Source organism: Anolis carolinensis, chromosome 3, assembly GCF_035594765.1.
Source record: "Anolis carolinensis isolate JA03-04 chromosome 3, rAnoCar3.1.pri, whole genome shotgun sequence".
Taxonomy (NCBI): domain Eukaryota; kingdom Metazoa; phylum Chordata; class Lepidosauria; order Squamata; family Dactyloidae; genus Anolis; species Anolis carolinensis.
Window position 1 is genome coordinate 282,669,069 of NC_085843.1, and position 14,312 is coordinate 282,683,380.

At 39.5% G+C, this 14,312-nt stretch overlaps 1 protein-coding gene across 1 annotated transcript in view; it reads right to left on the reverse strand.

Moving 5' to 3' along the window:
* Positions 1–14,312, reverse strand: part of psmd1 (proteasome 26S subunit, non-ATPase 1) — a 134,605-nt gene that overhangs the window by 91,361 nt on the left and 28,932 nt on the right. The gene's annotated exons all lie outside the window — the stretch shown is intronic.

Here is a 14,312-nt window from a genome sequence, read left to right on the forward strand (position 1 = left end):
AACTGTAACAAGTGTGTAATTTGCACAAAGTGATTAGAGGTTGAGCAGCATAAAAAAGAGAGCAAAGGGACAAGACATGAGGCCAAGCTGGAGAGGATATGAGACATTTGCAATCATCTAATCTTCTCAAATTTATTAACTTACTTAAAAAGAACCAATGACCTTGACATGTCAAAGTTCCTTGCATAGCGCTTTTATGGACTATGCCGACAGTTTACAACTTCTTCTAGATCATACAGCAGATGCACATGATTCTGAGTCTTAATGGATCTGTGGCTGTGATTTGAATAAGATGGAAATACGATTTGTAAGATCCCTATTACAGAGTTTTCTTAGAAAGATTAATTCAGAGGGGTTTGCCTTTGACTTTCTCTTAGGCTAAGAGAAAGTGCTTGCTCAATGAATTTCCATGGCTGGGTGGAGATCTAAACCTGGGTCTACATAGTCATAGTCCAATACTCCTTCCACCACACTGGATCTCACTTAATCAGTAGTTACGAAAAATGATCAAGCAGTCATGCTAATAAACAAATCTGTTCTGCAGGTAAGTAAACATCTGCCCTACATGCAAACAGGCGGCCACGAAGGAAGGCATTTGTGCTGATGTTCCACATGTTTTAAAATACATCTTATTGAAAGTCCCTTCCAAAAATTCTAATCCAAAGGCCAACTAACTGTAGACAATTAAAATGATCCCTGATTCCATCTTAATGAACTAAGATGAGGGCCATGCTGTGGAGAATTTATTCCTGCAGGGAATACATTGGTTCCCATTCTTTTGGCATATCTGAGATATTTATGCAATGCAGCAATTTAACTTTCTGCAGTGCTGCAATATGACTATGATAAGCAGTTGCTGAAAAAGCACACTCTGATCATTTCGGTACATGATCTAATCCAGGCAGCAGCAAACTTCGGCCCTCCAGGTGTTTTGGACTCCAACTCCCACAATTCCCCAATTGTGTTTCTTACAGAGGATGGGCTTTACAGGAAACATCTTAATTCAGTTGTTTGGAGTGACATCTTGGATGACTTTAAACTAGTGGGTCTCAACCTGTGGTTCCCCAGGTGTTTTGGCCCACAACTCACAGAAATCCCAGCTAGTTTACCAGCTGATTTCTGGGAGTTGAAGGCCAAAATATCTGGGGACCCACAGGTTGAGAACCACTGTTTTAAAAGGAAATGAACTCTTGAAAAAGAATTCTCATATGATATTCATTATAGGCAGGACTTCTTGCTGGCTGCAGAATAAGGGAAGGTGTAAGTGAGGGGGGAAGGGGGAAGAGTACATGCTAAAATAGGATTTAATATATCCAGTGTTCCAATAATATATTCCGTGTGTAGGTACTGTATGTAAATAACACCACAATAATGGCCCGGAGAGCTGTTTGTTGCAGGGCTGGAAGCATCCAGAACAGGCCTCCAAGTGTTTTGGACTTCAACTCCCAGAATTCCTGACCATTGGAACAAGGTGGCTAGGATTTCTGTGAGTTGGAGTCTCAAACACCAGGAGAACCATAAGTTGTGCATGCCTGACTGATCTAGAACAATCTTTCCCAGTGTGACATAAATAAAAGTGTCTTCAATCCTATCCAACAAGGAAATTGTGAGGTATACTGGGAGATATAGTCCAAAATATATGGCAGGGAAGGCTCTTCTAAATGGCAGAATTAGTAGACTGGGGATCTACTTTGAAGAAGAAATATCTCAGTCTTTATTACTTCCGTGCACTGGAGGTGACTACTGGCCATGCTGTTGGTTTATGATCTTCTCTGATATGTGGTGCCAAGTTCTCAGGAAGATGCCTTTCCTGCTCCTACTGCAGTGAGATCCCTGGAGCCCCCAGATGGCATAGTGGACTAAGTGACTTGAAGGTTGGGTTGCTGACCTGAAAGCTGCCAGGTTCAAATCCCACCTGGGGAGAGTGTGGATGAGCTCCCTCTATCAGCTCCAGCTCCATGCGGGGACATGAGAGAAGCCTCCCACAAGGATGGTAAAAACATCAAAACATCCGGGCGTCCCCTGGGCAACGTCCTTGCAGACGGCCAATTCTCTCACTCCAGAAGCAACTCCGGTTGCTCCTGACACGAAAAAAAAAGAGATCCCTTTTCACTGAAGATGCCAAGCATTAAATCTAAAATCCAAGGCATGGGTCCTATTACTTTGGGCTTTAATGAGTTGCACAGTCTTACCACATTCTCAAAGAAGCAGCCTTAAATTGAAAACCATTAATTCAGTGGGCTAAACATTAAAGCTTTGCAACAAATAAATGTGCTTTTACTTGCACTATCTTGTAAATACGACTCCAACCACAGACTCATTGTCATTGTGTCTGTTGTTGCTTCCTGTGTAGAGTACTGCATAAGTGTCCATTAAGGAGAGTAATGGAGGCCCCAGTGTATTTAAAAAGAGATCCATCAAGTGAGAAAAATTAGCATGACATCCATCAGAACACTTAGCTACTACGTGACTTCAGCTTTCCATGGAAGGGGACAGGGATAGCATGACATGTTACCTTTTAGCACAGCTGGTAAACTTTACAAGAGGTTATATCATCTATACCAAGCATGGGCAAACTTCAGGCCTCCAAGTGCTTTGAACTTCAATTCCCAAAACACCTGGAAGGCTGAAGTTTGCCCATGGCTGATCTATACATTAAAGGTGGTGAGCAAAGAGGGTGAAAGTCTCAAAGAAAAGCACTGAGTTGGCCACAACTTCCTCTTGGGTGGCTGGGATATCTCAGGAGAAGTTGACTTTCCTGGGCAATGTCTAATCCGAGGAACAGATACATACAGAAGAAAACCAGGAAGAGAAAAAGTGGTGGGCTGATCAGGCATTTCCTCACTCAGTCTCTGGAAATTATATATGTGGATTTGTTTTGAATCAAAAAATCTCCTATCTACTGGCCAGGAATCACTCTATTCAGCAACTCAAGATATCTTGAAACCATCATGGAGCCAGATGGAATCTTGAAAGTTCAACCACTTCTGTACCTCCAAGGTAACAGCTAAGGTATTCAGACTTTGGGATTATGGGGTCTATTTTATCATCTAAATATTAACCTAAAAAACCACCAAAATAGATATAGGTGCAAAAGAGCTTCGGGCAGTAGAAAATATTAAGGATAGTTCAAAAACACATTGAAGTTCCAAAAAAAGCTTCTGGCCCTGAGCATTTTGAAAAAAGGAAACTCGACAGATATTATTATCATTTAAATACATACACACATACACAGAGAGAAGGAAAGGATAATAAAGTATGAAACCATACAATTGTAAAGCAAATTGTAAGAGATAACACTCGATTCAGACGTCTGCATAATAAGAAAATTAGAAGCAAAAAATTCAAAATGTTACAAAGGGGTTGTTCAACCAGGAAAAGGTACAAGCATTCCACAGTTTGAAGCTTTTTATTTCAACAGTGCTTGTACATTTGGTATGATAAATTCCTGCTAGAGAAATCTGAGTCTACATATTTATGTCTATGTATGTCGACAAATTTCTGTCCTTGGAGTCTTTAAATACAAAAGAGCTTGCCAGGTGGGCTAAGAGACAAGACTGCAATTTTAAACTGGCAAGCATAATCTCAACTATCTTTATTGGGAACAAAATATGAGAACAGGATTCGGTAGAAGAAGAAAAATCACATAACGGCATTAGAATAACTAGACAGGCTTCAAAGAGGCCGATGAGCCCAAGTGTGTACGCAGATGTGTGCCAATTTTCTCTTCCAGCCACTGTCTTCACGTTCCATGGAATCATTCCAGGAACCCATTTCTAACAAGAAGAAGGAGTGGCCCTTTGTATTTTGGTGGTGACTTTAAACTGCCCAAACTTCAGAGAACTGTTTGATACTGGAACCATTTTGAGAGAAGCCATTTATGTTTGAACATGGATGCTCCATGATATAGCACCACCATTTCTGGTGGGGAAAATGACATTGACAACAACACAGGGATGTCTTTCTTCAGGAGTGAAGAAAAATGAATGGAGGAATCTTCAATGCTTTCTTTAACTATTGTATAACATAAATAAATAATTAAGCTATATATCTATATCTAGCTCACTTTGGGTCTTGCTTTGGAGAAAGATGGGATATAAAGCAAACAATATAAAACATATATTATTCAGTGGGGTAAGGTCAGTGAGGAAGAGCTGAAGAGCCTTATCACCAAGATGAAAGAAGACAGTGCAAAAGCTGGGTTGCAGTTAAACGTCAAGAAAACCAAGATCATGGCAACTACAACTATTGATAACTGGCAAATAGAGGGAGATAACGTGGAGGCAGGGACAGACTTTATATTTCTAGGCGTGAAGATCACTGCAGATGCAGCCAGGAAATCAGAAGACGTTTCCTTCTTGGGAGGAGAGCAATGGCCAACCTTGACAAAATAGTGAAGAGCAGAAACATCACACTGGCAACAAAGGTCCTCATAGTCAAAGCAATGGTATTCCCCACAGTAACCAAGGGCAAGATGGATGGACGGTATCCTTGAAGTGACTGGCTTGACCTTGAAGGAACTGGGGGTGGTGACGGCCGACGGGGAGCTCTGGTGTGGACTGGTCCATGAGGTCATGAAGAGTCGGAAATGACTAAATGACTGAGCAGCAGCAAGGTCTGCATTGGACCCCCATCCCATAGGATCAACTCCTGAGCAAGATTACCTCCAAAGGTCGGGGGAGGTTACTGTCTCCCAACCCAGAGTATGACCATCATGCTATTGGATGTGAGGGACCAGTACAATGGACCCTCTACATCTGCGGTTTCTGTGCGTAATGGAAGGTTTAAGGGATTAAACTGCAAAACCTTTATTTTTATGGGACAACCTTCAGTACATTTTGCTATAGTTTTTCAATGAATATCTCATTGAATCTCAACCAATTCAACGTAATTTGTGGCAGCCACAAAAACAAAGTTTCTGGAGTATAACAACTACTTTCAAATTAAGTACCACACAATTAAACAGGAAATAACACTTTCAAACCAGGAACAGATTTTTTTTCAGATTTTGTTACACAGGGTAATAATCTGGAATTTTTCACATCTATGTCAGATCCCAGAACTGAACCCCCATAGATATTGTGGATCCCCTGCAATATTTTTCCTATTGAGCCAGGAATTTGTAGCATGTTATTTGTGTGATATTTGTTTTCTTTCTCCTGAACACTTTCTCCCACAGAATAGCAGCCAATGGCTCTCAGACTGCTCTATGGATCACCATTTTAATTAACACTGTCCTCAAAAACTGCTTAGTGTTATAGTCATTTTGAGAGAACTTACTGACATTGGAATAGTCTTCAGTATAACATGACCACAACACCAGCCTTGGGAGCAGATGGATACCAATGCCCCACTCAAGCATTCAGAACTGGAACAGAATATGGCTCCATTTTGGGAACAATACCAAGGAAAAACCTGAGTCCGTTTCCAACACACAATATAACTAATGGCTCTGGGCCATCACTGGCAGGATGAGAAATGAATGAAAATTGCAGTTGGGTAATAGAGCAAAGTCCTGTACAAATTCCAGACACTATCATCCACCTAAAGGAACACATACATATTTAAAATACACACACACACAGAACTTCTCTCATCACCCATTTCCTTCTTTACTATGCTTTCAAAAGACAAGAAGGTTTTTCTTGTTCTCATGTTCCAGCTGATAGACTTATCTACATAAACAAAAGGGGATTTTCAAATGTTTATACTGAAATCATTCACCAGCATAACACCAGCCCTTTTTTGGTCTTAATACAAAAAAAGACCATAAAAATGCAAAAACTTAGAATGTCAGCTCTAAGGTCTAAATGACACATCAAAACTTAAATTCAGTCTTAGGAAACGGCTTGAAATCAAACACAGGGAGCTAGCTAAGAACGAGTTCAGCTCTAACCACAGAGGATGTAGAGAGCTGACTTCCTTCATAAAAACTATTTTGAAGATTTCTGTCCAACCTGAAGTTTTCAACCTGGATTACAGGTATCCTTGAAGAAATGTATTCTTATCCTCAACAAAGAATAAGCTAGCTACACGTCACTATTTACTGAAGATAAAATCCCAATGGTTCCCTCACCTTGGACCAGATGAAGGCTGTCTTCTTATAATGCTCATTGCTGCCTTTAAGAAACCCAAATCCACCTGAAATAAGCCCACCCCAAACCATTCAGGAACAGCGCCAAAGTGGAAGCCAGGTATCTAGACCTAGTTCTGGGTATGTAAAATCTCTCAGTCTGAAGGCCAAACCCAAATTACAAGGGAAGTTCTCCGGTGGAAAATTTCAGTGGTGGGTAGGGAAGAAAGGCAAAGGAGTAGCTTCGAAAATACAAGCATAGCTTAACGTTAAGATCCTGCTGTCAGTAATTAAGTCTTAGGAGAGGCAACTCAAGACCAAAGAAGCCAAGAATATTAAACTGAAACTACCATACTTTGAATGTATCATAAGAAATCATGACTCACTAGAAAATATAGTTATGCTTGTTAAAAGTGAAAGGCAGTAGGAAAAACGGGAGACATTATTACAGGTGGGTTGATTCAACCAAGGAGTCCAAGGCCTTGAATTGGCAAGATCTGAGCAGGGATGTTGATGACTGAGGCTCATGGAGATCCGCCATTCATAAGGTCTGATGAAGTTGAAATCAGTTTGATTAATCAGAACAATGATTAATCAACATTTTAAGACTGAAGAGAAACCTGTACAAAACCTGAGGAATCAATCAAACTACTGCGCCATGGAAAACCAGATGTGGCCACTTGATGGACCCCAGACAACAAAGATTGGGACAACCTACAAAGCCAAATTGGGATTGTGGCCCAGAAACTACAAACTGATGATTTTAAGAACCCTTGCCCAAAATAGTGGAAATCCTCTCCTCACTACAAACACAATATGTTCTCTCTTTCTCCACTAACTCAACTGGCACTTGCTACTCACAAAACAGTTGCTATATGACTCTCAATAAGGGAAGCGTGGGCCTGATGTAAAAGGTACTTTATCTTCGAAATTTCTCCTTAAATGAAGAAACACTTTGTTCTACAAGAAGAACCCAATTAAATAAATTTTCTCAGAACATTTATTTCAGAAGATTGCAACGGAATTTGCATAAAGTTGTTAAAAGTACATATGCCACATAACTCTTCCATTCAGCAAAATACTATAAACCCCCAAGTGTTCCTCTCTCAGAAAACATGTTAATTAGCTTCAAACTCAATTATATTTTATGGGTTAGATATGGATATTTCACATTTTTCTAGCTGAAATCTCTGCTGAGAGATGATATTTTTAAATAGCCCAGAAAAGCATGGGGGATATGCTGAAATTCTTTGAGATGAGCCTAGTTTGTCTCTATACAAAACAGGCAATGCATTTTCAATTTGCTTCTTTTCTCTCTGGATGAAATGCCATATTCTGCCAGGTTGCCAGGACTCTCAGTGAGTCCTTCCTCTGAGCTTTCTATTACTGGTTTCATTTTAAGCTGATTTTAATAAGAAACCCTACATAATTTAACCAGAAAAGAAAATATTGAGTAAGTGATAGTGCACTCAAAATTTAACATTTCTTAAGTTTAAACCAATTATGCTTTATGGAAAAGATCATCATGCTAATTGTACATTTTTGTAAGATTGCAAGCTGCTTTGGGTCTTGGTTCCTGAGATAAAAGCAGGGTATAAATAAATATTGTTGTTGCTTTATTGTTGAAAACAAATAAACAATAAAAAATAAACAATAATAAACAATAAAACAAAATCCACATATTCAAGCCAGAGAAGTTTTTCATAGTAGACAGGTATCAGTCAGGAGATTTGGGTAAACAAGTGAATAATGAGAAATAGTGCAATAGCGAGACACAGAAGGAATCACTTCCTCGGTTGTCTCTGCAGCTATATCTTTCACTCAGCTGTTTGAGCAAAGTACTATGATTAATCCTGAGGCTACAGTTATCACCTTCCAGACATATTCATTTAGAAACCTCTCAATCAGTTGCATAGCATGTGTTAAGAGAGACTTAGAGCATTACAAAAAACCCTAGAATCAACCAAGGAATTTTTTCAATGTAACACAATAGCCAGAAAGTACAGAAATACATTCCAAATTCTCAACCTACGGTTTTGAGGCACGTTTAGAAATAAGCTGAGAAGAATTCCTCAGCTTGAACAATGATGTACCATTGGCTTGAGTCCATTTTTCTAAAAGCTGCTCTGGCCCCAATATTCCAGCTGCATCCATGCAGCTCTCGCTTCAGTCTGGATCACTTTCATATCCGTTTTGACACCACCAACATCGTGCCAAGACCGCTGCTTTCCTGGACCTGCTGCCCTTTGTTTTGTGGATCTTGGAAAATCTCTACTTGTTTTCTCGAACTTCCCTTTGAATCTGATCTGTGTTTTCCCATCAGAAACATCTGGGTCAGTAATCATGGTGACACTAGAGCTTTGTTAGCTAGATCCCTACAAATGCCATTTCCATTTTTTTTTCTGGGTGATCATATGTGTTTTTAATCCATATGAAAAACCATCACTGATCATGGAAAGAGCCCAGAAAGATGCTTCTTCTTCCAGGGTAAGATCCTCACCACCTTGAAAGGAATTTCTGCCTTGAAAGTGGAAGCTGCTTTTGAGTAGAGACAACATCACAGCCATAATTTGCCAGATAAATCTTCTGCCAAGGTGGGGAAAGCAGCCATTTCCCGCTGCCTGAGCTTCCTTTCCACTAATTCCAAACAAGAGAGTCTTCAGGTTTCCTTGGTGGAGGCCTTTTGACTTTGGAACAGAACAAGTCCACAGTAATCAAGCCACAACCATTTCTCTCGCTGAAGCATCACAAATATTTTAGTTATTTTAGAGTTAATACATCAGACCCCAAGAGTGCTTTTAGGTTTCTGATGGTTTATTTTATCTTTGTGTTGAGCTGTATTGTTCTATCTTGATCTGTATTTACTGGATTTTAAGGCTGTGCTGGATTTCAGTGATTTACTGGGATTTCCACTGTTTTATTAATGTGATTTTTTGCTATTGTAAAATGCCTAAAGAACTGGTTTTATGAGACATAGTATAATAAACTCTGCTGTGTTTTCTGCTCTGAACTAAAAAACATTATGGTGCGTGCTTTTATAGACAAAGGCCAACATCAACAGTTGCATAAGATGTTTAAACTAACCACATCTTCTTCAGTGCAAGAATCCTAATTCCAAATTTCCACCTAAACACAACTAGAGGAGCAGTTAGGACACTATTTAATGTCTTATTCTTTGATCCACAAGTTATTATGTGTACAACATTCCTTTAATGGTGCTAAGTTTTAGCCTTTGTTCTTGTGTGCCTTCAAGTTGCTTCCAACTTATGGCAACCCTAAGGTCAACTTTTGCAAGAATTCTTCAGAGGGATTTTTCTTTGTTTTAAACTTATTTTATTGCAATCCACCATGAAACTTTGGATTCTGGATAGGATATACATAAATAAAGCATGGGATTTTTGTGTCACCCCCCTAAGGCCTTATTTGTCAACAGACACATCTTGCAAAAATCAAACACTGTTAACCATGCTTCCATCATGGAAAAGACATCCAACACATTCTCTATGTGGAAAATAATGCTGGCAGATTAAAAGCTTCATTAATGTATACTATGAATTGGTCAGGCACAGGTGAGGACTTTTTAATTCCTTCTTTGTTTCTATGCCAATAAAACATGTAATGCCTTTGATATCTGGAATTAAGCTGGGACCCCTGTTGTTCTTCAATATTTGTACTTGTAAGAAAGCCGACCACCTTGCTTTCCATGACTCTGCTTAGGAACGCCTGCCCATTATTCAACATCTGTTAGGCTTTGCTCTGCTTGACTGGGATCCAAAGAACAGCACAACTGCTCCTTGAAGAAGCTCAGGGCTTGCGTTGCTTTTTCAGTAAGTCAATGTGCCAAAAGCAGCTCACTTTTGAAACTGAGGCTGCATCTACCATTGCAATAATGCGCTCTTACTTGGACTTTAGTCCTTTTGGAAAACACAACCTCCCTCGTTCTGATGTGAAAACACTTGTTATTTTTGTCTGAGGGCTTTAAGATGTTTCATCAGCTGCTTTTGGAAAGAAATGCAATTATTTATTTATTTGCGGCACTTCTACCCTGCCTTTCTCAACCTCGAAGGGGACTCAAGGCAACTTTACAACATTTTTTAATATTTTTAAAATATTAAAATATTTATACATCTTGTTAAAACGTGCAGCTTGACCCTCAAATTGTTATCAATGTGAAATCAGGAGGATAAGTGAGCAATGATATTGGTGAGAAGCACCAAGTTGCCAGAAATGTGCGGCTCAGACTCTTGCTTGCCTACAAAAGTCTAGGAGTATCACTTTTTTCTTCTTCCTTTGCATTCAGGACATACCATAAATGAAGCTGGGCATGGAATCTTTGCTTCTATTTAGATGTTTTTTCATTAGGATATTGGGGGGGGGTGTCTCATGAGGAAAGCACAATAAAACACTTTCATAAGATTAAACATTACTGAATTCAGTAAGACATATGTCTTCGTAGACCTACACAAGATTTCACCATATGCCATCGGTTGTGCATCCACTTTCCTGGGAATTTATTTTTAAAACGAGTCAGCAAATAAAGAGAACTGGAAGCAACACACATGAGGGCTGAGGTTGCTGACTGGGTATGGTCCCGATCCAATGGGAATGTCAGTGCATGGGCATGGAAAATAGAGAAAAGCTATTTGATTATGCAAATATGCACAATCAGAACTCCAAAAACCTGATATGATTACATATGTGTGCACACAACAGAAACACTCCCTTTACACTAATGTTTCTACATGACTTTAATCATGTTGTTTTCCAAATTGATTTAGGTAAAAATCGCAGTAAAAGGGTCAAACCAGGACAAATACTACACAGTAGAACTGGGCTCTCATGAAGATCCAGCCTGAGTTTCAAAGACAACAGACACTCAAGACAAACCGCAAGACCTCCACTGGGCCTACATCCAAGCCTCTGGATCCACTTCAAGCATTCTTTGGACTGGAGAACATGCAGGTCTTGACTCTATTATTCCAACGGTGACCCATGGAAAGCTGCTTTCACTCAAAGGAAATGGAGCTGGACCAGAGGGCTGATAGTTTCCCACTTTGGTTGCAATGTCTTAGATGTAAAATAGCAAAAGGAGGAAATCTATGTGTTCCATGTGGCTCTCCTGCACCCACCATCATAGCCCTTCAAAAATTACTCCTCTGAGTCAAGGCAAACCTCCAAATGGCATTCAATGAAACAAAATAGTTTGTAGCTATGGGAGCCTTTACCAAAAATTGGTGGCACTTCCTCCAACCCCAATATGTCACCAAAGATGGTTATTTGTGTCCGCACAAGCGTCTCTTTGCAGTCAGGCAATGGCATTAAACTGTTACTTTTAAAAGCCACTCTTTTGTTTGGTTTCACTAAGGCTGTTCTCACATTTCATAATGTCAACTACTTATTCTCTACCCTCAAGTCCCCTTCAACGTATGGTGACTTTCTGAAGAAGAAACCTCCAACTGTCCTAGCAATCCATTGCGCAACTCAGGTCCTACAAAGTCTCCTTGGTTAAATCCATTCTCTTTTTCTATGGCCTCCCACTTTACCAAGCATTATCATCCTTTCCAATGAGTCACATCAGCTCATGACATGCACCAAATACAACAACCTTGGATTGATTTTTTGGAAGAATTGTTTGAAGGGTCCATTTATTGCCTTTTTAGCACTATCTCTGAAAGTTTCTTCCAGCACATTTCAAATGACTTCAATCCATTCTTATCTTCTGTTTTCACTGTTCAGCATTCACAATCATATACAGATATCAAAAATACTATGGAAAACATGCAGAATTGGATTATATGTAAAAAATAGTACCTTATTCAAAGTCAAATTTAAAATTATTAATTAAAAAGAAGAAGACAGATTTAGTATACTAATTGGAAGTAATATCTCGCTAACAGTATGTTTATTTAACTTAGCATTATAGGCATAGCATTTAGTGTTTCAATGTATTCTACTTCCATCTTTCATCTTCTGTTAGTGGTACAAAAATGTATACTCATTACTCTCTCTGATTTTGAACCCTGATTGCTGCTCGGTGTTGTCTAAAATGTTTGTTAAACAATAACAACAAGAAAAAATATGGAAGGAAAAATACTATAATGATTTTGATTCTGGCATTTAACTACAGTATATATATTCGTATGTGCAAGGATCTTATCTAGTTACTTCACTGCTGCCCTTTCAAGTCTTAAATCGATTTCTTCACTACAACCTACTTTTTTAAATTAACGACAGAGCCAATATCTCAATTACTCACTTTGCCTACAGTTGTGGAAAACATGACTTTTTTCTTAATTATTTATAGAAACCATAGGGTTCTCCAGATGTTCTTGAGCTTTCAGTTGCCAGAATCCTTCACTTCTGAGTCTACTGGCTAAGATTTCTAAGATTTGCATTTACAGTCCACTAATATTTGGAAGGCCATACGATCCTCTGGACATACATGATTCCAACATATTCCAAAGATAAATGGAGCAAGGAAATGGCCCGGTGTGGTCCCACATCTGGGCTCCACTCACAGTATAAAATAAAAGTGTGTCAGAATTTGAAATTATATCACCACATTATATATAAATTCCACGACATTTTCCTTTTTTTAAAAAAAAAGTGCCAGCTGAAATATTTGCAAAACAATAGAAAGCCACAGTCTGATCTACTGGAAGCAAACTCTACAGTGAGGTTTCAAAAAGCGACTCCTGCCTTTAAAGCTCCCACAGATGTACAGCAGGAAAGATTCATGTCTTGTCACCATGACCCATGCTTTAAAAATTTAAAATCTCAGAAGCTATGTCATCGAAACTGTATTTACTTTTCCAAATCAGCTGAAAGAAACATTTATGAACATGTCGACTTATTATATGCACTCAGCATAAAGGTCAGCAGTTAAACAAGATCTGTAGCCTGTGGCTGTGATCACAAAAGGTGTTGCTGGAGCTGCTGAAAAATAAACATGCGGCTTAACACACAGCAGGCCCTCTTCCCACTCCTTACTCCCCCTCCCCAACCATCCAGTTTCTCAGAACTTGCGCAAGTCAACAGATAAACACTCCTCTTCTGCAGGCATCTCTACTAAGGATGCGAAGGTGGGGATCCCAGGGCTGAAGGCGAAAAGCCCCAAAAGGACAGAATCCACCATAATAATAATAATAATAATAATAATAATAATAATAATAATAATAATAATGCAAGGAAACCAACGAAACCATTGATCATCTCCTCAGCTGCTGTAAGAAAATTGCACAGACAGACTACAAACAGAGGCACAACTACGTGGCCCAAATGATTCATTGGAACTTATGCCTCAAGTACCACCTCCCAGCAGCAAAGAACTGGTGGGATCACAAACTTGCAAAAGTATTGGAAAATGAACATGCAAAGATACTGTGGGACTTCCGAATCCAGACTGACAACGTTCTGGAACACAACACACCAGACATCATAGTTGTGGAAAAGAAAAAGGTTTGGATCATTGATGTTGCCATCCTAGGTGACAGTCGCATTGACGAAAAACAACAGGAAAAACTCAGCCACTATCAGGACCTCAAGATTGAACTTCAAAGACTCTGGCAGAAACCAGTGCAGGTGGTCCCGGTGGTGATGGGCACACTGGGTGCCGTGCCAAAAGATCTCAGCCGGCATTTGGAAACAATAGACATTGACAAAATCACGATTTGTCAACTGCAAAAGGCCACCCTGCTGGGATCTGCGCGCATCATCCGAAAATACATCACACAGTCCTAGACACTTGGGAAGTGTTCGACTTGTGATTTTGTGATATGAAATCCAGCATATCTGTCTTGTTTGCTGTGTCATAATAAAATAATAATAATAATAATATTAAGTATAAATATTAAAATAAATATAGCGTCCCTACTTTGCGGATTTTCACTTATTGCGGGTGGTCCTGGAACCTAACCCCAGCGATAAGTGAGGGAACACTGTATTGACCACCTGGAAGGTTTCCACATAAAGGTGACCAAAAGGTTTGGAAACTAAGCCCTATGAAAAATAGCTTAAGGGGCAGGGTATAATTAGCCTGGAGAAAAGAAGGCTGGGAGAAGGGGATATGAGAGCCACGTCTAAATATTTGAAAGGAGGTCCCTTTAAGGAGGAGGCTAAGAATGTGTTCTGCTGCTCTGGAGACTAGGACACAATGGAGTACTAGATTCAAAATGCAAGGTAAGATATTCCACTCAACATTAGGGAGAATTTCCAGACAGTTAGAGCTGCCTGGGAGTCC